The sequence below is a fragment of the Phyllobates terribilis genome, unplaced genomic scaffold, assembly GCF_046119375.1.
Source record: "Phyllobates terribilis strain yellow unplaced genomic scaffold, ASM4611937v1 Scaffold_4__5_contigs__length_816908805, whole genome shotgun sequence".
NCBI lineage: Eukaryota > Metazoa > Chordata > Amphibia > Anura > Dendrobatidae > Phyllobates > Phyllobates terribilis.
Window position 1 is genome coordinate 212,881,651 of NW_027362764.1, and position 21,764 is coordinate 212,903,414.

A 21,764-nucleotide genomic window follows, 5' to 3' on the forward strand; every position below is an offset into this window, starting at 1 on the left:
GAACTCGGTTACTAAGCAGGAGGTACCTGTGCCAGAAAGCACTACCAAGGACCAGCAGACGTTGGTGGAACTTGGATACCGAGAAGGAGGCACCTAATCCAAAGGCACTGCCGAGAACCAGCTGACGGTACTGGAACCTGAATGGGTATCAGAAGGTAGAAGAGACAATGGAACTACCGAGGACCAGTTGACGGTACTGGAACTTGGTTACTAAGCAAGAGGCACCTGTGCCAGAAAGCACTACCAAGGACCAGCAGACGTTGGTGGAATTTGGATACCGAGAAGGAGGCACCTAATCCAAAGGCACTGCCGAGAACCAGCTGACGGTACTGGAACCCGGATGGGTAGCAGAAGGTACAAGAGCCAATGGAACTACCGAGGACCAGCTGATGGTACTGGAACTCAGTTACTAAGCAGGAGGTACCTGTGCCAGAAAGCACTACCAAGGACCAGCAGACGTTGGTGGAACTTGGATACCGAGAAGGAGGCACCTAATCCAAAGGCACTGCCGAGAACCAGCTGACGGTACTGGAACCCGGATGGGTAGCAGAAGGTACCCATGTAAAAAAAAGTTTCAAGGCCACGAGCCGGCCGCAGTTACCAAAACCCACAGTCCTACAGGGGGTGCTTGTCCTATTGGCACCATGGAACCAGCCTTCATTGCCAGATCCTGCAGCCCACATAGGAATCACCTAAACTGCAGGCACCATAGAGTCAGCTAACCCGACCGCAACACGACAGGACAACGCATTGGAGGCAAAGTGACGTTGACACTACCCGGAAACAGCTGGCGTGCTGGAACCAGGCTGGGCAGGAGGGAGTACCCGTGCCAAAGACACTGCTGGGAAACAGCTGGCGGTGCTGGAACCCAGGGTAAATACTAAAAACAGAGTGGAGCCAGAGGTGTATTTGGAGGAGGTTTTAAATCAGTAGTACAGTGGATGTGGACAAAGCAGGAGAATTTGCCGGACACACAGCTGGGGATCAGCTGACGTTACTGAACCCCAATAACACTGGAGCAAGCGTTGACTGTGCAGACGGCACTTCTGAGCAACAACTAGCGGTATTGGAGCCCAGGGTAAATACTAAAAACAGAGGAGCCAGAGGTGTATTTGGAGGAGGTTTTAAATCAGTAGTACAGTGGATGTGGACAAAGCAGGAGAATTTGCCGGACACACGGCTGGGGATCAGCTGACGTTACTGAACCCCAATAACACTGGAGCAAACGTTGACTGTGCAGACGGCACTTCCGAGTGCCAACTGGCGGTGTTGGAGCTCAGGGATAATACTGAAAACAGAGGAGCCAGAGGTGTAATTGGAGCAACTTTAAAATCTGTAGTAGTGAGAATGTGGACAGAGCAGGAGAAATTGCCGTCCGCACAGCAGGGGAACAGCTGACGTTACTGAACCCCAGTAACACGGCAGCAAGTGTTGACTGTGCAGACGGCACTTCCGAGCGCCAACTGGCGGTGTTGAAGCTCAGGGATAATACTGAAAACAGAGGAGCCAGAGGTGTAATTGGAGCAACTTTAAAATCTGTAGTAGTGAGAAGGTGGACAGAGCAGGAGAAATTGCCGTCCGCACAGCAGGGGAACAGCTGACGTTACTGAACCCCAATAACACGGCAGCAAGTATTGACTGTGCAGACGGCACTTCCGAGCGCCAACTGGCGGTGTTGGAGCTCAGGGATTACAGTTCAGGTGGTAGAAACATGAACACAACAGGAGACCTGGATACTGTTGCCAATCAATTATTTATTCTGGAAGTGGACTGGCAAATTCATGAGAGATCCAGGCCTTGTTCATTTTGAGAAAAGTAAGCGGGTCAACGTTATCGGAGGATAGTAGCATGCGACGGTCTGTTAGTACACCACCTGCGGCACTAAAGACGCGTTCCGATAAGCAGCAGGGCAAGCTAGCACATCCAATGCATACTGACTAAGCTCTGGCCATGTATCCAGCTTACAGACCCAAAACTTGAAGGGAGAAGAGCCGTCTGGGAGTACACTAAGAGGGCAAGACATGTAGTCTGTCACCATCTGACGGAAACGTTGCCTCCTGCTGACTGGAGCCGTCTGTGATGGTGTAGACATTTGTGGCGGCGGGGACACAAAACTTTGCCACATTTCGGCCATACTGGTCTTGCCTTGTGCTGAGGTGCTGCTTCTGCTCCCTCTTTGTGCAGAGCTTCCTCCACTGCCTCGACGTACTGAGCTGCTTTGTAAAGCACTAGCAACACTGCTCTCGGTTGGAATGGAGAACATGATGGAATGCACCAGTGCGTCTTGGTACTCCCGCATTTTACGCTCCCGGTTCAACGGTGTTATGAGGCTTTGTAAGTTGTCCCGGAAGCGAGGATCTAGGAGGGTGGACACCCAATAATCAGCCATGTTGAGAATGTGGGCGATGCGGCGGTCGTTTCTCAGGCACTGCTGCATGAAATCAACCATGTGCTGCAGACTGCCTACTGGCCAAGAAACGCTGTCCCCTGCTTGAGGCGTGATCTCTGCCTACTACTGACTACTGACTACTAGAGCATTGTGTACCTCCCTCCTCTGGACAGATGTCTTCCTCATCCATTGACTCCTCCTCATCCTCCTCACAAAGTGTCCCTGTTAGAACCTTGCTGTTAGGTTTTTTTTCCTTTGCTGGTCACATGACCTTGTTGGCCTATTTAGTCCTGCTCCGCCCTTCTGGCTTTGCTGGACTTCATTGTATATCTACTTTCTAGCTAGCCTGTGCTCTGTATCTAACTCTGTTAGTTTGCTTGGTCTACGGACCTCTATGTTCTATCTATTTTGTTTGTTCGTCTGTCTGCTACTATTTCTGTTAGGAGGTGTCCCATATTCCTCCCAGTCCTTAGTACTTGTAGGGATTCCCTCCCCACATCTATAGGTCATCGTACAGACTAGATTAGGACTTTAGCAGGTCTGATCGCAAGATCAGGTTCCCTGTTACATCGTAGGGATTCAGCTGAGTCTCATAGTAGGGACAGATCTCCTCTCTTTCCTTAGCTTTGGTAGCAGAACATATCAGTAAGTCCAGCCAGCAAATTCTCTAAGGAAAGATTTTTCTGTTCCATCATGGTGTCGGTTCAGGATTTGGCTCATCGCCTGCAGGGACTCTCTCTGGAGGTGGCCGAGCTCCGTCAGCACGTGAGTAACTGTCCTGGAGCACATTTCTTGGAGCCTAAGGTATGTTTGCCGGATTTGTTTTTTGGTGAACACCGAGAATTTTTTTCATTTAAAAATGCTTGCTTATTGTATTTTCGTTTGAGACCTAAGTCCTCTGGGGATGAATCCCAGCGCGTAGGGTTCATAATGTCACTTTTGCGCAAAGAGCCTCAGGAGTGGGCCTTTTCTTTGCAACCTAGTGATTCATGCTTCAGATCAGTGGATAGTTTTTTTTCTGCTTTGGGACTATTATATGATGATCCTGACCGTGTCGCATCAGCTGAGACTGAGTTGAGACGTCTAAAACAAGGATCGGGTAATGTGGAAAAATATTGTACACATTTTCGTCGTTGGTCCACTCAAACAGGGTGGAACGATTCTGCTCTGAAAAGTCTATTTCTTGCTGGGCTCAGTGAAAGGGTTAAAGACCTGCTAATTGCTTATCCTACACCTGAAGATTTGCAACAGGCTATGCAATTAGCTATACGGGTGGATAGAAGACTGCGTGCTAGGGTTAATGAGAGCAAATCCTCTGCTATGTCAGTTTCTGGTTATGATAATGTGTGTACTAACAGTGGTGAACCGATGGAGATTGGATCGGTGGCACCTCGCTCTCAAGAAAAAGACCGTCGTTTTTCGCAGGGCTTGTGTTTCTACTGCGGAAAATCTGGTCATTTGATTAAAGGCTGTGAGCTTCGTATGAAGAAAGAAAAAAAAATGGTCAGTCACGCCCGTATTGCCTGTTTAAATTCCAAGGGTATATTTTTAGCTGCTTCCACGATTGCTCAGGAAAAATTAATGGAATTTCGGGTGTTTGTTGATTGCGGGTCTACACTGAATGTAATTGATGGGGGATTCGTGGAAAAACTCAATTTAAAACCTGAACCTTTGTCATCCCCCATTGCTGTGGTTTCTGTGGATGGTTCCCCTTTGAAGAATATTACTCTCAAGGTCAGTGAATTTCCTCTCACTATTAATGGTGTTCACCATGAGAAATTGGATTTGGTAGTGTTGAATAACTTGCCTTCTCCAGTAATATTGGGTTTGCCCTGGTTAAAATTTCACAATCCTGTACTGGATTGGTCTACCAGTGAAATTAAATCCTGGAGCCATAAATGTTATGACAAGTGTTGTAACGGGCGTATTGCAGCTTTGGATAGGGGAGAATTGCCTTTGGAGAGTTTTTTCTGAGAAGGAATCGCAGGTTTTGCCTCCCCATAGAGACTATGATTGTTCTATTGAATTTGTCCCTGGAGCGACTCTTCCTAAGAGTCGTTTATTTAACCTTACTATTCCTGAGAGGAAGGCTTTGGAGGAATACATACAGACAAGTTTGGCCGCCGGTCACATTAGGCCCTCTAAGTCTCCTGTGGCGGTTGGATTTTTTTTTGTAAAAAAAAAGGACGGCGGTTTACGTCCTTGTCTGGATTTTCGTGAGATTAACAAAATTACGGTACGCAATCCTTACCCACTGCCATTGATTCCTGATCTGTTTAACCAGTTATTGGGGGCCAAGTGGTTCTCTAAAATTGACCTTAAGGGGGCATACAATCTGTTGCGCATGAAGGAGGGTGATGAATGGAAGACTGCTTTTAACACTCCTGTGGGTCATTTTGAGAATCTGGTTATGCCTTTTGGTCTCACTAATGCTCCTGCATTTTTTCAGAATCTGATTAATGACATCCTTAGACCTTTGATCGGTAAAAATGTGGTTGTGTATTTGGATGACATTTTGATTTATTCGCCAGATCTGGAGTCTCATTGGCGGAGCGTGCGTGAGGTATTACAGTTATTAATGGACAATTCGCTTTTTGCTAAGCTGGAGAAATGTGAGTTCGCTGTACAGAGAATTAGTTTTTTGGGCTACATTATCTCCAGCAAAGGTTTTGAGATGGATCCAGTTAAGGTTCAGGCTGTGCAGGAATGGCCTAGGCCTATTGGTTTGAAATCGATACAGAGGTTTTTGGGTTTCGCCAATTACTATAGAAAGTTCATAAAAAATTTTTCTAGTATTGTCAAACCTCTGACTGATCTCACCAGGAAAGGTGCTGATGCGGTTCAGTGGTCTTCTGAGGCCATTGAAGCTTTTGTGTATCTCAAGGAGAGGTTCACCTCTGCTCCCATCCTTATGCAGCCTGATGTTACTAGGCCGTTTTTGGTTGAGGTTGATGCTTCCTCTGTGGGGGTTGGCGCAGTATTGTCTCAGGATAACGGGGATGGATTACATCCCTGTGCCTTTTTTTCAAAAAAATTTTCGGAGACTGAATTGAATTACGATATTGGTAATCGGGAATTATTGGCTATTAAACTCGCATTTGAACACTGGCGCCACTTCTTGGAAGGTGCGGAATTTCCCGTTCAGGTTCTTACGGATCATAAAAATCTGATATATCTTGATGCTGCCAAGCGCCTGAATGCCCGTCAGGCTAGGTGGGCACTGTTTTTCTCGCGGTTTAATTTCTCCGTTACTTACATCCCTGGTACTAAGAATGTTAAGGCGGATGCCTTGTCTCGCAGTTTTTCTCCCATAGTCGGTGCTGAGAAAGAGGAAAACATTTTACAAGAAGGTGTTGTGATAGCTGCTTTAGACTCCGTTTTGGAAGATGAGATTCTTAAGGCTCAGGAGAATGCCCCATCTAACACTCCTCATGGGAGGTTGTTTGTGCCTGAGACCTTTAGGAGAGATTTGTTTGAGTGTCACGAATCTCGGTTGGCAGGTCATCCCGGAATCTCTGAGACCAAGAGACTGGTGGGTCGCAGTTTTTGGTGGCCTGGATGGCAGAAGGAAGTCATTAAGTGGGTGCGCCAATGTACTATATGTGCTAGATCTAAGTCCTCACATACTCCTGCTGCGGGGTTGCTTTGTCCTTTGGAGGTCCCCAGTGCTCCTTGGACACATTTGGCTATGGACTTTATAACTGACCTTCCCCCCTCTGAGGGTTTTACTGTCATCTGGGTGGTCGTGGACCGCTTTAGCAAGATGTGTCACTTGGTTCCCTTCGTCAAACTGCCCTGCGCTAAAACTCTCGCTAAGGCCTTTGTCAAGGAAATTGTCAGACTTCATGGCGTTCCTACTGACATTGTTTCTGATAGGGGTCCTCAGTTCGTGGCTCATTTTTGGCGTGCCTTTTGTGACAGGTTGGGAATTCATTTGTCGTTTTCGTCCGGATATCATCCTGAATCTAATGGCCAGACAGAAAGGAAAAACCAGGATGTTGAGCAGTTCTTGCGTTGTTTTGTGGCAGACAATCAAGAGGGGTGGTCTGAGTTTCTGCCACTTGCCGAATTTGCTCTGAACAATCATACATCTTCTTCTGCTGGTTGTTCGCCTTTTTTTTGTTGTTCTGGGAGACATCCGTCGTTTGGGTCGTTCTCCAAGTTGGGATCTGCCGTGCCTGAGGAGGAGAATTTTTCCGGTGATTTGGAAAGAGTTTGGACGGGTGTGCGTGGTAATCTTCAGGAGGCCAACAGAAAATCTAAAGACTACTTTGATAGGAAACGACAGGAGGTTTTGTTCGCTGTTGGTGACATGGTTTGGTTGTCCTCTAGGAATCTGCGGTTGAGGATTCCTTCTAAGAAATTGGGTCCCAAGTTTGTAGGGCCCTTTAAGGTGCTTCAGGTTGTCAACCAATCTGCTGTTAGGTTGGAGGTTCCTACCTCCTGGAGAATTAATCCGGTCTTTCATGTCTCTCTGTTAAAAAAAGCTGTTGTGTCGGATGGTGACGCCTCTGCCTCTGTTCCTCCGGTGGTGGAGGACGGGGAATATGAAATTTCTCGCATCCTTGACTCTAGACGGTATAGAGGTAGTTTGCAGTATCTTGTGGCCTGGAAAGGTTTCGGACCCGAGGATAACTCTTGGGTGAGGTCAGATGATGTTTCCGCGTCCAGACTTATCAGAGCGTTTCACAGGAGATTTCCTGATAAGCCTGGTCCTAGGGGATCCGGAGGATCCTCTTAGAAGGGGGGGTACTGTTAGAACCTTGCTGTTAGGTTTTTTTTCCTTTGCTGGTCACATGACCTTGTTGGCCTATTTAGTCCTGCTCCGCCCTTCTGGCTTTGCTGGACTTCATTGTATATCTACTTTCTAGCTAGCCTGTGCTCTGTATCTAACTCTGTTAGTTTGCTTGGTCTACGGACCTCTATGTTCTATCTATTTTGTTTGTTCGTCTGTCTGCTACTATTTCTGTTAGGAGGTGTCCCATATTCCTCCCAGTCCTTAGTACTTGTAGGGATTCCCTCCCCACATCTATAGGTCATCGTACAGACTAGATTAGGACTTTAGCAGGTCTGATCGCAGGATCAGGTTCCCTGTTACATCGTAGGGATTCAGCTGAGTCTCATAGTAGGGACAGATCTCCTCTCTTTCCTTAGCTTTGGTAGCAGAACATAACAGTCCCCAGCCTAGGCCTTTGTGAGGAACCACGTTGCGCAGACTGTAGAGAAGCAGATGGCATTTGTGACTCCTCATCCTCCACCTCTTCCAAAACCTCGTCCCTTAGTGCTTGCAGTGTTTTTTCAAGCAGGCAGATAAGGGGGATAGTCATGCTGACTAGTGCATCATCTGCACTCGCCATCCGCGTGGAATAATCGAAGGCACGCAAAACGTGGCAAATGTCCTTCATGGAGGCCCACTCAGTGGTGGTGAAGTGTGAACGGTGCGCACTGCGACTTGTTTGCGCCTGCTGCAGCTGGTACTCCATTACTGCTGCCTGCTGCTCACACAACCTCTCCAACATATGTAACGTTGAATTCCACCTGGTGGGTAGGTCACATATGATGCGATGTTCCGGAAGACGTAATCGGCGCTGCAGAGCTGCAATGCGTGATCTTGCGTTGCTGGAACGCCGCAAGTGAGCGCACTCTATGCGGACCTTGTGAAGCAGTGCATCAAGGTCTGGATAGTCCCTCAAAAAACTCTGCACGACCAAGTTGAGCACATGTGCCAGACATGGGATGTGAGTGAGGTTGCCTAGGCCCAGAGCTGCCACCAGATTTCGGCCATTGTCACACACTACCATGCCTGGCTGGAGATTCGCTGGCACAAACCACACGTCGCTCTTCTGCTTGATGGCATTCCAGAGCTCCTGCGCTGTGTGGCTTCGATTCCCCAAATAAAATAATTTTAATACTGCCTGTTGACGTTTGGCCACGGCTGTGCTCATATCGGTCATCATAACAGGTAACCGTTCACGGGTCGATGTGGAGGTAGACCGTGACGGCTCCTGCAGCGCTGATTCAGAGGAACTGGAGTATGAGGAGGAGTCAATGTGTACAGACTGGATTCTTGCAATCCTTGGAGTTGGCAGAACACGTACAGCGCCACTCTCAAGATCTGTACCCGGCTCCACAACATTTCCCCAATGGGCAGTGAGGGAAAGGTATCGTCCCTGTCCATGCTTACTGGTCCACGCATCGGTGGTCAGGTGTACCTTGCTACTGACGGCGTTTTGTAGCGCATGTTTAATTTTTCCCTCCACATGATGTTGCAGGGCAGGGACGGCTTGCCTGCTGAAATAAAAGTGGCTGGGCACGTTGTATTGTGGGACTGCCAATGCCATAAAGTTACGGAAGGTGTCAGTCTCCACCAGCCTGAATGATAGCATTTCAAGGGCCAGTAGTTTAGCAATGCCAGCATTCAGAGCCTGTGCTCGGGGGTGGTTTGCCGAGTATGGGCGCCTTTTCTCCCATGCCTGTGCTAACAATGGCTGTAGATTGGCCTGGGAGTGTGAGGATGACTGGGAAAGTGGTGCTGTGGGTGGAATTACACCGTGTCTCTGTACAACAGTGCCAGAGATTCTTCCATGGCGATCCTGTGAGGAAGCCGAACCAGCTGTGTGTGAGCTGGAGGAAGAGGCTACAACACGAGCTGAAGAGGTGGTAGGTGGCGCTGTAGGTTGGCCTAGGTCTTCAGTGTGTTTTTGTAACTCCACCACGTGCTTGGTCCACACATGTTTCCACATATTTGTGGTATTGAGGTTGCTGACACTTTTCCCTCTTTTCACCTTCTGATTACACAGCTTGCATTTGACAAAGCAAATGTCATCTGCAACTGTGTCAAAAAAGGACCAGGCACTGCAAGTCTTGGGAGCGCCCGCTTTGGATTTTGGAGCCATGCTCCTAATGGGTGCCGAAGTGGAGGCTACAGGCAACCAAGTCTGCCCCCTCCCTCTCCCTCCTTTTTGGGCTGTTCGGGGAATCTCTTCCTCAGAGCTGCTCCCACCACCTTCCTGTCCCTCACGTCATGATGGGTCAAGGACCTCATCATCTACACCACCCTCTTCAAACAACTGCTTCTCCTGGGTAGTCTCGACAGCACAGTACGCACCAGAAAGTGGCACCTGAGTCTCATCATCAGATGCGTACTGAGGTGTGCTGCTGACCATAGGCACTGGCCCACCCGCCTCTTCAGGTTCAGAGAGACAAAACGGTTGCGCATCACTGCATACTACCTCTTCTTCAAATTCTCGAATTCTGCTTGGCTGGCCCCCTCTTTCCAAGCCAAGAGATTCAGAGAACAGAAGTAGAGATGGCTCCTGTCCAGGGCTCTCTGACTGCCTGGGCAATTTGGCAGGTGGTGAAGAGATAGATGGGTGCTCTTCAGTGCTCAGGACCTGAGAGGATCTGGAACTAATTGAAGTCGATGCGTTAGCTGCCATCCATCCGACAACGGCTTCAATTTGGTCCTCCCGCAGCAGTGGGGTACGGCTAGTTCCTACAAAGCTGCGCATAAAGGACTGTTCCCTGGTAAAACTGGGGGATGCTGAGTCACTGGTGCCCGCAGCAGGCACAGAATCCCCACGTCCTCTCCCTGCAGGCACAGAATCCTCACGTCCTCTCCCTGCAGAAACTCCACGCCCACGCCCACGACCACATGCCTTACTCCCTGCCTTCTTCATCTTGGTAGACTGATAAAGATAGGCAGAAAAGTACTAAGGGCTTAGTGTGCTTATTCCTGAACAGCTGCTAACAGGTATAAGAAACACTAATTTTATAAAGTGTGGACTAGACTTTAATATGAGCTAATGTGGCCTACACAACTGTAAAGTGGAGTGTTTGGTGAACTTTATTTAGTTTTTTTTGTCACAAAAAGACACTGGATGTGCCTAAAGATGTAATACCGATAGTATCACAAACTTTTAAACATTTTGTAGCTATTACAATGTAGGAAGGTAACCTACAATGCAATAGATGAGGCTACAAAAAATAGGCTAATGCTAATCTGGCTGGGGCTGCAGGGCCCAATGCTGCAGAAAGGCTCCTCTAACTACTCCTATATAGTGTGTTTGGAACCAATTTAGCTGAATACGGATGGAACCACCACACTAATAGGAGAAATCAGGAAAAATTATGAATTGGCAAAAAAGGACAATGTATGAGGCAGTGACACACACTGAGTGCACTACAACCAGACGTGGCTGAAGCACACACTACAGGGTGAGCTGCACTCACACACACAGACCTTGCAGACAGGCGTGAACAGTGCAGATGCAGAGCACTGTGCACTAGCGCTGCAAAACCAAAAAAATTTCTCTATCTACTCCTATATAGTGTGTTTGGAACCAATTTAGCTGAATACGGAAGGAACCACCACACTAATAGGAGATATCAGGAAAAATTATGAATTGGCAAAAAAGGACAATGTATGAGGCAGTGACACACACTGAGTGCACTACAACAAGACGTGGCTGAAGTACACACTACAGGGTGAGCAGCACTCACACACACAGATCTTGCAGACAGCGGTGAACAGCACAGAGAACTGTGCACTAGCACTGCAAGGCACAGCGATTTATAAAGTAGCTTGGGTAAAGCAGAATAGAGCAAATAGGTAGCTAAAACTGTCCCTCAGAACAACAGCGTCCTATCCCTAACTGAATTCACAGCAGAGTGAGCTCAAAATGGCGGCGGCAGCTTTTATAGTGCATCATGACATCATTTCAGCAGCCAATCACAGCCATGCCATTAGTTAACATGCCTACATGCCTAACAGGATGTGCCCACACTTCTTAGGATCCTCATTGGCTGAATAAAATGAAAATGGCTCATTGCATTATGGGAACTTCCGATTCCGGTATATGATATTGCAAAAGTATCGGAATTAAGTATCGGAATTCCGATACCGCGAATATCAGCCGATACCCGATATTTCAGTATCGGAATGCTCAACACTACTTAGGACTATGAAACATCAAATCAAGCAGAGCTACAATGTTCCTGTAATTCTTATATAAGTGAATGGGAGTTATGGAAAAAGCCTGAGATGGAAATACCCCTTTAAGCTGTCCACAACACAGTGCATAGGATACCCAGCTTACACCGATGTCCCTAGAACAGCGTAAAGCAGCTGAAAACAGCCAAATAATGGCTTTGCGTTGCTTTAAGAGGTGAATTTCTCCTTATACAAAGTCTTATTGTACAAAACCAAAGAAGCTACATGCATTGTTGTATTGGCTCGATGCCAGTGTAGAAAGATACAAATATACTACAAAGAATGGTTGGCGAAACAATACGTTCTTCCAGTGACGTGACTTCAAGCTCATGGGTCCCAATTGGGCCCCAATTATTGCAAGTCTTTAATAGTATTGGCATTTTCATATGGGTCAAAGGAACTTTTTGGGCCCCTTAGGATGCGATTGCAACTAAACTATGGAATGGCTAATTTCTCTTTTAGACATGTGGGGAAGGGGGGCTTTTATTTGGTCAGCATTGAAGACACCTGTCTAGTCACCTGTTGTCTAAAATTGGAGAATAAAATGGCAGCACAAACAGGGTCAGACTGGGCTGGCGGGGTACCCGGAATTTTCCGGGTGGGCCCCGCCCCCTGCTGCAGAGGAGAGGGGGGAGAAGAGAACGAGAAAAAAAACAAAATAAACCTGGGGATTTAAGGGCACGGGCCCTTTAAAAGCGCAGGCACAGTGTATGCAGGGACACGCGCACGTGGCGCTCATTACCTTAACCACCGCGGCGCACGTCCCAGTGAAGCAGCTGAAGCTGCTCATCTCCCTTCACCGGCCAGCGTATGACGTCCTCGTCATGCGCCTGCTGTGAAGGAGGCACGCAACTCAGCCGTAGGAGGAGGATGACACTGCACAGGAGTGCAGGAAGGTAAGATGTATCTTTGTGTGTGGGTGTGTGTATATGTGTATATGAATGGATGCAGAATGGGATGGGGCCCTGATTGGACACACAAGGGGGAACCCTGGCTGGACACATAAGGGGGGAACCTGGCTGCACACACAAGGGGGGCCCTGTATGGACACACAAGGGGGAACCCTGGCTGGACACACAAGAGGGAGGCCCGGCTGGACACACAAGAGGGAGGCCCGGCTGGACACACAAGAGGGAGGCCCGGCTGGACACACGAGGGGGGGCCCGGCTGGACACATGAGGGGGGGTCCGGATGGACACACGATGGGGGGCCTGGCTGGACACACAAGGGGGGAGCTCGGATGGACACATAAGGGGGGGGCTGGCTGGATACATTAAGGGGGGCATCTGGCTGGACACATTAGGGGGGATGAGCCTGGCTGGACACATGGAGGCCAGGATGGATATATAGGGGTCAGCCTGGACACATGGAGGCCAGGAAGGATATATGGTGGGGCAGGCTGGACACATGGAGGCCAGGATGGATATATGGGGGGGGGGCAGGCTGGACACATGGGGGGGCTAGGACGGATATATGGTAGGGGACAGACTGGATACATTGAGGCCAGGACGGATATATGGGGGGGCAGGCTGAACACATGGGGGGACTAGAACGGATATATGGGAGGGGGTAGGCCAGACACATGGAGGCCAGGACAGATATATGGGGGAGCAGGCTGGACACATGGAGGCCAGGACAGATATATGGGGGAGCAGGCTGGACACATGGAGGCCAGGATGGATATGTGGTGGGGCAGGCTGGACACATGGAGGCCAGGATGGATATATGTAAAGAAAGGAGAGAACAAGGCGCAATGGGTGACTCAGTATTGCAATTGTAGAGGGGTGTGGGAATGGCTACTAACCTTATGAAGTTGTGCACCTCTGCACAACCCCAGTGTAAAGCTCCACAAGCTCCGCTCTGTTGGTGGCTGTCATCTATTTCCAGCGGCGTTCACAGATCCTGATCTCTTGATGGTATATCACGTGGTCAGGTTAGTGGCATGTAATGCCGAGATAGACGCCCAGCTTCACCAACACCCCCGGCAGCATTCCGGAGGGGTTAAAGCAGCGCAGCTTGGAAAACCAGGGTAGTGATTCTAATTAAATTGCTCCCACAGGTGAAGAAACAATAGGTTAAAGGCAGCTCTACCGCACCCCAACAGGGGGAAAAGGACAATCAATGGATATGAATAGCGGTACCAGAGCGCCAATAACAGGGCAAAAATATTAAAAGGACTAATTTATTAATACACACACACAACGCGTTTCGGTGGACACAGCCACCTTCATCAGGTGTGACAAGCAGCAAACAATTGATCCTTATATACATTTGACTAGGTATACAATTACTTAAAAGGGGCGGGGCCAGATACAGAGTAATACCTCTATATTAACCCCTTGAGTTCATATATGCTCAATAGAGTAAAAAGGATTGCTATAAATTAATGCCTAATGAAGCATAAAGGGTTCTTATAAAAAGGATTCACTGTATAAAAAACTTGTGAATCCTATAATCATAAATAATAATTTTTACATACAACATAAAACAATATATAAATATAAAGTTATAAAATTACAATCAGTTTCTATCATTATAAGTAGGGAAAAGTAGACAAAGAAAGGAAAGGGAAAAAAAAAAAAAAAAATAAATAAATAAATAAATAAATAAAAATAAATAAATAAATATTTTTGAAAAAAAAAAAAAAAAAAAAAAAACAGAACAAAGTGAAATTATTAAATTGGACAGCTGGACAGAAAGACAATCATCGACCTAACAAGGATTGTTCAGCTTCAGATAGCACATAGCTAGAAATATTAAAAATGCCCCCACAACCGATAGGGGTTTCTATCTGCAGGGAATTTGTATTCTGGTTCATTGGCAAGATTTCATTTTCTTTATATTTGGATTGTGTCTCAGTTTCGGCATTTGAACTATTTTTGTTATTGAGGCCTCGGGTTTTTCCACTCCCTCTACATCCCCTAAATTTCTTTTTCGTTTTGGACAACGTCCGGGGACCACGTGGAAAAAATGTGTAATTTTCGTTTTATTAGTTTGAGATGCAACTGCATTCTGTGTTTGAGAATTTATCAAGATACTATTCTCATTCAAAATCGGAGATAATTCCAAGGATGTCATTTTGTTTATAGGGGGTTTTATGTGGTTTATACCACTTATTTTATCAGAGGGTCTCCCTTGATTAAAAATATTCAGTGTATCCGCTAACGGGATCTGTCCAGATGACTCCCCAGCAATAGGAGTCTGTATTGCACTAGAAAGCTCTGAGATATTAGATCCACTATGGGATATCTCCTGTGTGTTAATATGTAATGTGAAGTTCAGTTCATCAATATCTGCTACTTGTGTGGAAATAGTAGACGGATTAGCAATAAATTCTACATCTGCTGCTTTTGTGGATAAAATAGGTGGATCAGTAATCAGTATGGAGTGAGGAGTAATTTCCATACACATTCCCTCTATTATAAGGTCATTATTTTTTTCCAAATTAGAATTAAATGCAGTATTTTTCTTGTAATTATTGTTAATGGATAACTTCTTTTTATGAGTCTCATATATTGCTTGTTGTTTTTTATTCATAAAAAACTGTTTTTGAAAACTATTCACTTGTTTTGTATGGTTATCAGTATCATTACTTAGAATAGGGGATGATGGATTATCCCTAGTTGTTCTCCGCATAGGGATGATGGGAACAGGTGAAATTTGAAGTGGTGATTGGATTTTTTCTTTTTTAGAGTCTTTTATATCTCTTTCAAATTTTTTTGCTTTTTTATTTATTAAATCATTTTCAAACTTAGCCAGTCTTAGTTTTACCTCATTATCTGTGGCAAAATATTCCGTAGATGAAGAAAAGAACTCCAAATCCCCTTTAATTTTAGCTATTGTTTCTACAGCATGCATAGCCAGAGTATTCCTTTTATCAATCAACAATCTGATCAGTGTTGTTGAGCAATCAGAAATACACCTGTCCCATCTTTCAGTAAAAACAATATCCTGAGGAAAGGATGAATTGAGATTCATTCTCAATCCCTTAGGTATTATGTTATCCTTAATGTAATGTTCTGAAAACATCGTGTCTATGTGATTAGTTATTTCTATTTTGCTATTATTTTCTAAGTTCAAAAACAGTCCACGTAACTTTTTTTGATCTATATCATTCAGCATAGTTGGATTATTATATATGCATCTGTCGCCATCTTTAAAGTCTTTACTAAGGACTGTATTGATCAGAGATAATCTAAATTTCTCTCTATTGGTCACATAAAAGTCCATAATGATCCAGCAATTTAGATTTTAAAGTCTTAAACACAGTTCTTATCTGTTGACGATTCTGCAAGGTTTTTCCGTCTCTCGATGTGTTGAATAATCTGGGTCGCCCAATTTGCAGCTCCTGGTCTTGAGGCTAAGCCCCCAGCAATAGCAGACTCAATATGTAAAGAGAGGAGAGAGCAAGGCGCAATGGGTGACTCAGTATTGCAATTGTAGAGGGGTGTGGGAATGGCTACTAACCTTATGAAGTTGTGCACCTCTGCACAACCCCAGTGTAAAGCTCCACAAGCTCCGCTCTGTTGGTGGCTGTCATCTATTTCCAGCGGCGTTCACAGATCCTGATCTCTTGATGGTATATCACGTGGTCAGGTTAGTGGCATGTAATGCCGAGATAGACACCCAGCTTCACCAACACCCCCGGCAGCATTCCGGAGGGGTTAAAGCAGCGCAGCTTGGAAAACCAGGGTAGTGATTCTAATTAAATTGCTCCCACAGGTGAAGAAACAATAGGTTAAAGGCAGCTCTACCGCACCCCAACAGGGGGAAAAGGACAATCAATGGATATGAATAGCGGTACCAGAGCGCCAATAACAGGGCAAAAATATTAAAAGGACTGATTTATTAATATACACACAACGCGTTTCGGTGGACACAGCCACCTTCATCAGGTGTGATAAGCAGCAAACAATTGATCCTTATATACATTTGACTAGGTATACAATTACTTAAAAGGGGCGGGGCCAGATACAGAGTAATACCTCTATATTAACCCCTTGAGTTCATATATGCTCAATAGAGTAAAAAGGATTGCTATAAATTAATGCCTAATGAAGCATAAAGGGTTCTTATAAAAAGAATTCACTGTATAAAAAACTTGTGAATCCTATAATCATAAATAATAATTTTTACATACAACATAAAACAATACATAAATAAAAGTAGACAAAGAAAGGAAAGGGAAAAAAAAATAAATAAATAAATAAATAAATAAATAAAAAAAAAAAAAGTGGAAAAACCCGAGGCCTCAATAACAAAAATAGTTCAAATGCCGAAATTGAGACACAATCCAAATATAAAGAAAATGAAATCTTGCCAATGAACCAGAATACAAATTCCCTGCAGATAGAAACCCCTATCGGTTGTGGGGGTATTTTTAATATTTCTAGCTATGTGCTATCTGAAGCTGAACAATCCTTGTTAGGTCGATGATTGTCTTTCTGTCCAGCTGTCCCATTTAATAATTTCACTTTGTTCTGTGTTTTTTTTTTTTTTTGATTTATTTATTTATTTATTTTTATTTTTATTTTTTTTTTTCCCTTTCCTTTCTTTGTCTACTTTTCCCTACTTATAATGATAGAAACTGATTGTAATTGTATAACTTTATATTTATATATTGTTTTATGTTGTATGTAAAAATTATTATTTATGATTATAGGATTCACAAGTTTTTTATACAGTGAATCCTTTTTATAAGAACCCTTTATGCTTCATTAGGCATTAATTTATAGCAATCCTTTTTACTCTATTGAGCATATATGAACTCAAGGGGTTAATATAGAGGTATTACTCTGTATCTGGCCCCGCCCCTTTTAAGTAATTGTATACCTAGTCAAATGTATATAAGGATCAATTGTTTGCTGCTTGTCACACCTGATGAAGGTGGCTGTGTCCACCGAAACGCGTTGTGTGTGTGTATTAATAAATTAGTCCTTTTAATATTTTTGCCCTGTTATTGGCGCTCTAGTACCGCTATTCATATCCAAGGATGGATATATGGGGGGGGCAGGCTTAACACATGGGGGGCTAGGACGGATATATGGGAGGGGGCAGGCTGGACACATGGAGGCCAGGACAGATATATGGGAGGGTTTGTTGTACACATGGACGCCAGGATGGATATGTGGGGGGAGGCAGGCTGGCCACATGAGGGGCTAGGATGGGTATATGGGAAGGGGCAGGCTCAATACACGCGGGCTAGGATAAATATATGGAGGGTTCACACTGGAAATATGGGGGCCAGAAGGGATATGGGGGGGTGTCAGTATGTATATATGCGGGGGGAGTGGCCAGGATGGATATATGGGGGGGCAGGTTGGACCCATGGGGGGCTAGGATGGATATATGGGAGGAGGCAGGCTCGATACACGTGGGCTAGGATAAATATATGGCAGGGCCACCCTGGACATATGGGTGCCAGAAGGGATATATGGGGGTGCCAGGCTGGACAAGGGACTTAATTACTGTTTGGGGGCAAGATTGAGGAACATACTTTATTAGTTTATGGTGGTGAGTGGGGAACATTATTACTTTAGAGTCCAATTAGAGACATTATTACTTCTGTAATATAATTTACTTTTTAGGAAACTGTTTTCCATGGGCTGGGACAAAAGATGGGGGTCCTGTTACTGTGCAGGGAGGCACTATGTCGCTTTTTTTCCTTCAACTGTAGTGTAGAAGTGTAGTGTAGAAGTCGGGGGGGAAAAAGTGGGAATGTGCTCTAGAAGAGATCAGTTATTGATAACTGTGTGTTATTTTCTGCAGAGATGATTCCTGGCTGGAAGAAGTGATGGCAGTCTGTGCCAGATGAAGAAGAGAAGCAAAGATGAAGGACTTCACCTAGAGATGTCACTGGTGAGTCAGTGTATTACATGTACACTTACACTACACACGTGGTCATAATTGTTGGTACCCCTCGAACAATTCCTGTAACTGTCAATGAGACTTCTGCATCTCTCGACAGGTATTTTGCCCCACTCCTCATGAGCAAACTGCTCCAGTTGTCTCGTGTTTGAAGGTTGCCTTTTCCAGACGGCATGTTTCAGCTCTTTCCAAAGATGCTCAATAGGATTTAGATCAGGGATCATAGAAGGCCACTTCAGAATAGTCCAATGTTTTCCTCTTAACCATTCTTGGGTGTTTTTAGCTGTGTGTTTTAGGTCATTATCCTGTTGCAAGACCCATCACCTGTGACTGAGACCAAACTTTCTGACACTGGGCAGCACATTTCTCTCTAGAGTCCCTTGATAGTCTTGAAATTTCATTGTACCCTGCACAGATTCAAGACACCCTGTGCCATATGCTGCAAAGCAGCCCCAGAACATAACAGAGCCTCCTCCATGTTTCACAGTAGGGACAGTGTTCTTTTCCTGATATGCTTCATTTTTCCGTCTGTGAACATAGAGCTGATGTGCCTTGCCAAAAACTTCCATTTTTGTCTAATATGTCCATAGGACATTCTCCCAGAAGCTTTGTGGCTTGTCAACATGTAGTTTGGCAAATTCCAGTCTGGCTTTTTTATGATTTTTTTTCAACAATGGTGTTCTCCTTGGTCGTCTCCTATGAAGTCCACTTTGGATGAAACAACGACGGATGGTGTGATCTGACACTGATGTTCCTTGAGCTTGAAGTTCACCTTTAATCTCTTTAGAAGTTATCCTGGGCTCTTTTGTAACCATTTGCATCATCCGTCTCTTTGATTTGTCATCAATTTTCCTCCTGCGGCCATGTCCAGGGAGGATGGCTACAGTCCCATGGATCTTAAATTTATGAATAATATGTGCAACTGTATCACAGGAACATCAAGCTGCTTGGAGATGGTCTTATAACCATTACCTTTAACATGCTTGTCAATAATTTTCTTTCTAATCTCCTGAGACATATACAAATGCACAGGCAACCAGCACTGCAGCGACTCAGTCCTTCTGCAGAGACTCCAGAAGCTCGACCTCATCAGCTGGAGCAATCAATTTACCATCGAGTGCAACTCCCTCCAGAAACAAAGTAAGTCACAATTCATACATGAAAAAAGCGAGGTGGCACACCGATGTAATAAAATCTCCTTTTATTCCATTTCCATTAAAAATGCAGGGAAGCGGCGCCTTTTGCGGATGACGGACGTTTTGCGTGTCTATCACGCTTCTACGGGTCCAGGCATATGGTCATGGGGGTGTGCAGGGGTTAAAATACTCCTGACCCCACCCCCTAGACCAAACAGCCATACAAAATGTTACAACAACAAATACAAAATTAAAAACAATTGTTTTAAAAAAAAATTTTTTTTATACAAAATATTCATGGAACCATCATAAAAATACGTTTAAGCCGAGGGGTCCCTGGGCATTAGTTCGGAGGATCCATTTCGCCTCCCTCTGTAAGAGGATCCTTTTGTGGTTTCCTCCCTTGCGTGGCAATTCCACTTTTTCTAATCCTATGAAGCGCATGACTTCAGGATTACCCCTATGCTCAGTGCGAATATGCTCTATTAACCTTTTAGAGCCCTTCCCTGAAAGGATTGAATTGAAATGCTCTCTGAATCGTGTGAACAGGGGTCTAATTGTTTTGCCTATATAGAAGCTTCTACACGGGCAAAAAATTACATAAACCGTGAATTTGGTTCTACATGTAATCAGATCCCTGATCACATGGTGCACCCCTCCAAGTTCTATTTGCCGGGCATTCTCATGAAAACTGCAAAAATTACACGTACCACATTTGTGATTACCCGTGATTGCTGATTTATTTAACCAATTTCTCGCTGAATTATCCTCTATGCGATTCTTTACAAGCTTGTCTTTCAAATTTGGTCCCCGGCGGTAAGTAATCAATGGATTTCCCACTCCCACCTGGAAATCCCTGTCAGCAGTGACAAGAAGCCAGTTTTTCAGAATTGCTGATCCAATTTTTTTATCCATAGGACGAACCTTGAAATTGAAAATGAATCTCTTAAACTTATCTGTATTGTCCTCATTTTTTGGGGGATTTAATAACGAGGTCTGAGGAAATTGGCATACCCTTTGATAGGCATTATCTATGATATCATCTGGATATCCTCTTTGTTTGAGCTTCATTTTCAGATTTCGTGCTTCTTTTACAAAGGAGGCAGTATTGTTATTAATTTTTCTCAAGCGTAAAAATTGACTGTAGGGTAAAGATTGCTTCGTGTGTAAAGGATGCGCACTCTGATAGTGAAGCAGTGAATTACAGGATGTGGGTTTTGAAAAAGATTCCGTGGATAGATTGCCATCCACAATTTTAAGTTTTACATCTAAAAAATTCAATTCCGTGTTTCCAAACACTGAGGTGAACGACATGTTCACGTCATTGTCATCATTCAAATACTTCACAAAGGAGTCAAAATCACTCCTATTGCCTGACCAGATAATGAAAAAGTCGTCCACAAATCGGACATAGAATTTAAGGAATTGGGAGAAATGGTTACTACTGGAGAAGATGAATTTTTCTTCAAAGGAAGCCAGGAACAAATTAGCCAGAACGCAAGCCGCTGGGGTCCCCATTGCTGTCCCAGTGCACTGAACGTTCCACTGGTCCATAAATTTGAATGAGTTGTGACTCAAAATAAATCCTATTGATTCACACACAAACGATATAAAATTTTCACTCCTGTTTGTGTGGGAGAGGATGTTGTGAACAGCCCCAATATATCCTCTTTGGATGAAAGAACGACGGATGGTGTGATCTGACACTGATGTTCCTTGAGCTTGAAGTTCACCTTTAATCTCTTTAGAAGTTATCCTGGGCTATTTTGTAACCATTTGTATTATCCGTCTCTTTGATTTGTCATAAATTTTCCTCCTGCGGCCGCGTCCAGGGAGGATGACTACAGTCCCATGGATCTTAAATTTCTGAATAATATGTGCAACTGTATCACAGGAACATCAAGCTGCTTGGAGATGGTCTTATAACCATTACCTTTAACATGCTTGTCAATAATTTTCTTTCTAATCTCCTGAGACAATTCTTTCCTTTGCTTCTTCTGGTACATGATGAGTGTGGTACACACCATGTCACCAAACAGCACAGTGAGTATCTGTAGCCCTATATACAGGCTGACTGACTGATTACAAGATTGTAGACACCTGTGATGCTAATTAGTGGACACAACTTGATTTAACATGTCCCTTTTGTCACATTATTTTCAGGGGTGCCATCATTTCTGTCCAGGTGTATTTCATGAGTTTAATTTTTTTTAAAATTCTGTGGAAGCAGGGTTGAAAACCAATGTTTGACTTTCATTTGTTAATTTTCATAGATTTTTAATTTATTATTATTTTTGTCAGATTCAAGTTATTTCTGTGACCATTCTGGGTTTTTCTTTCATTAAATGAGGGGTACCAACAATTTTGACCACGTGTGTAT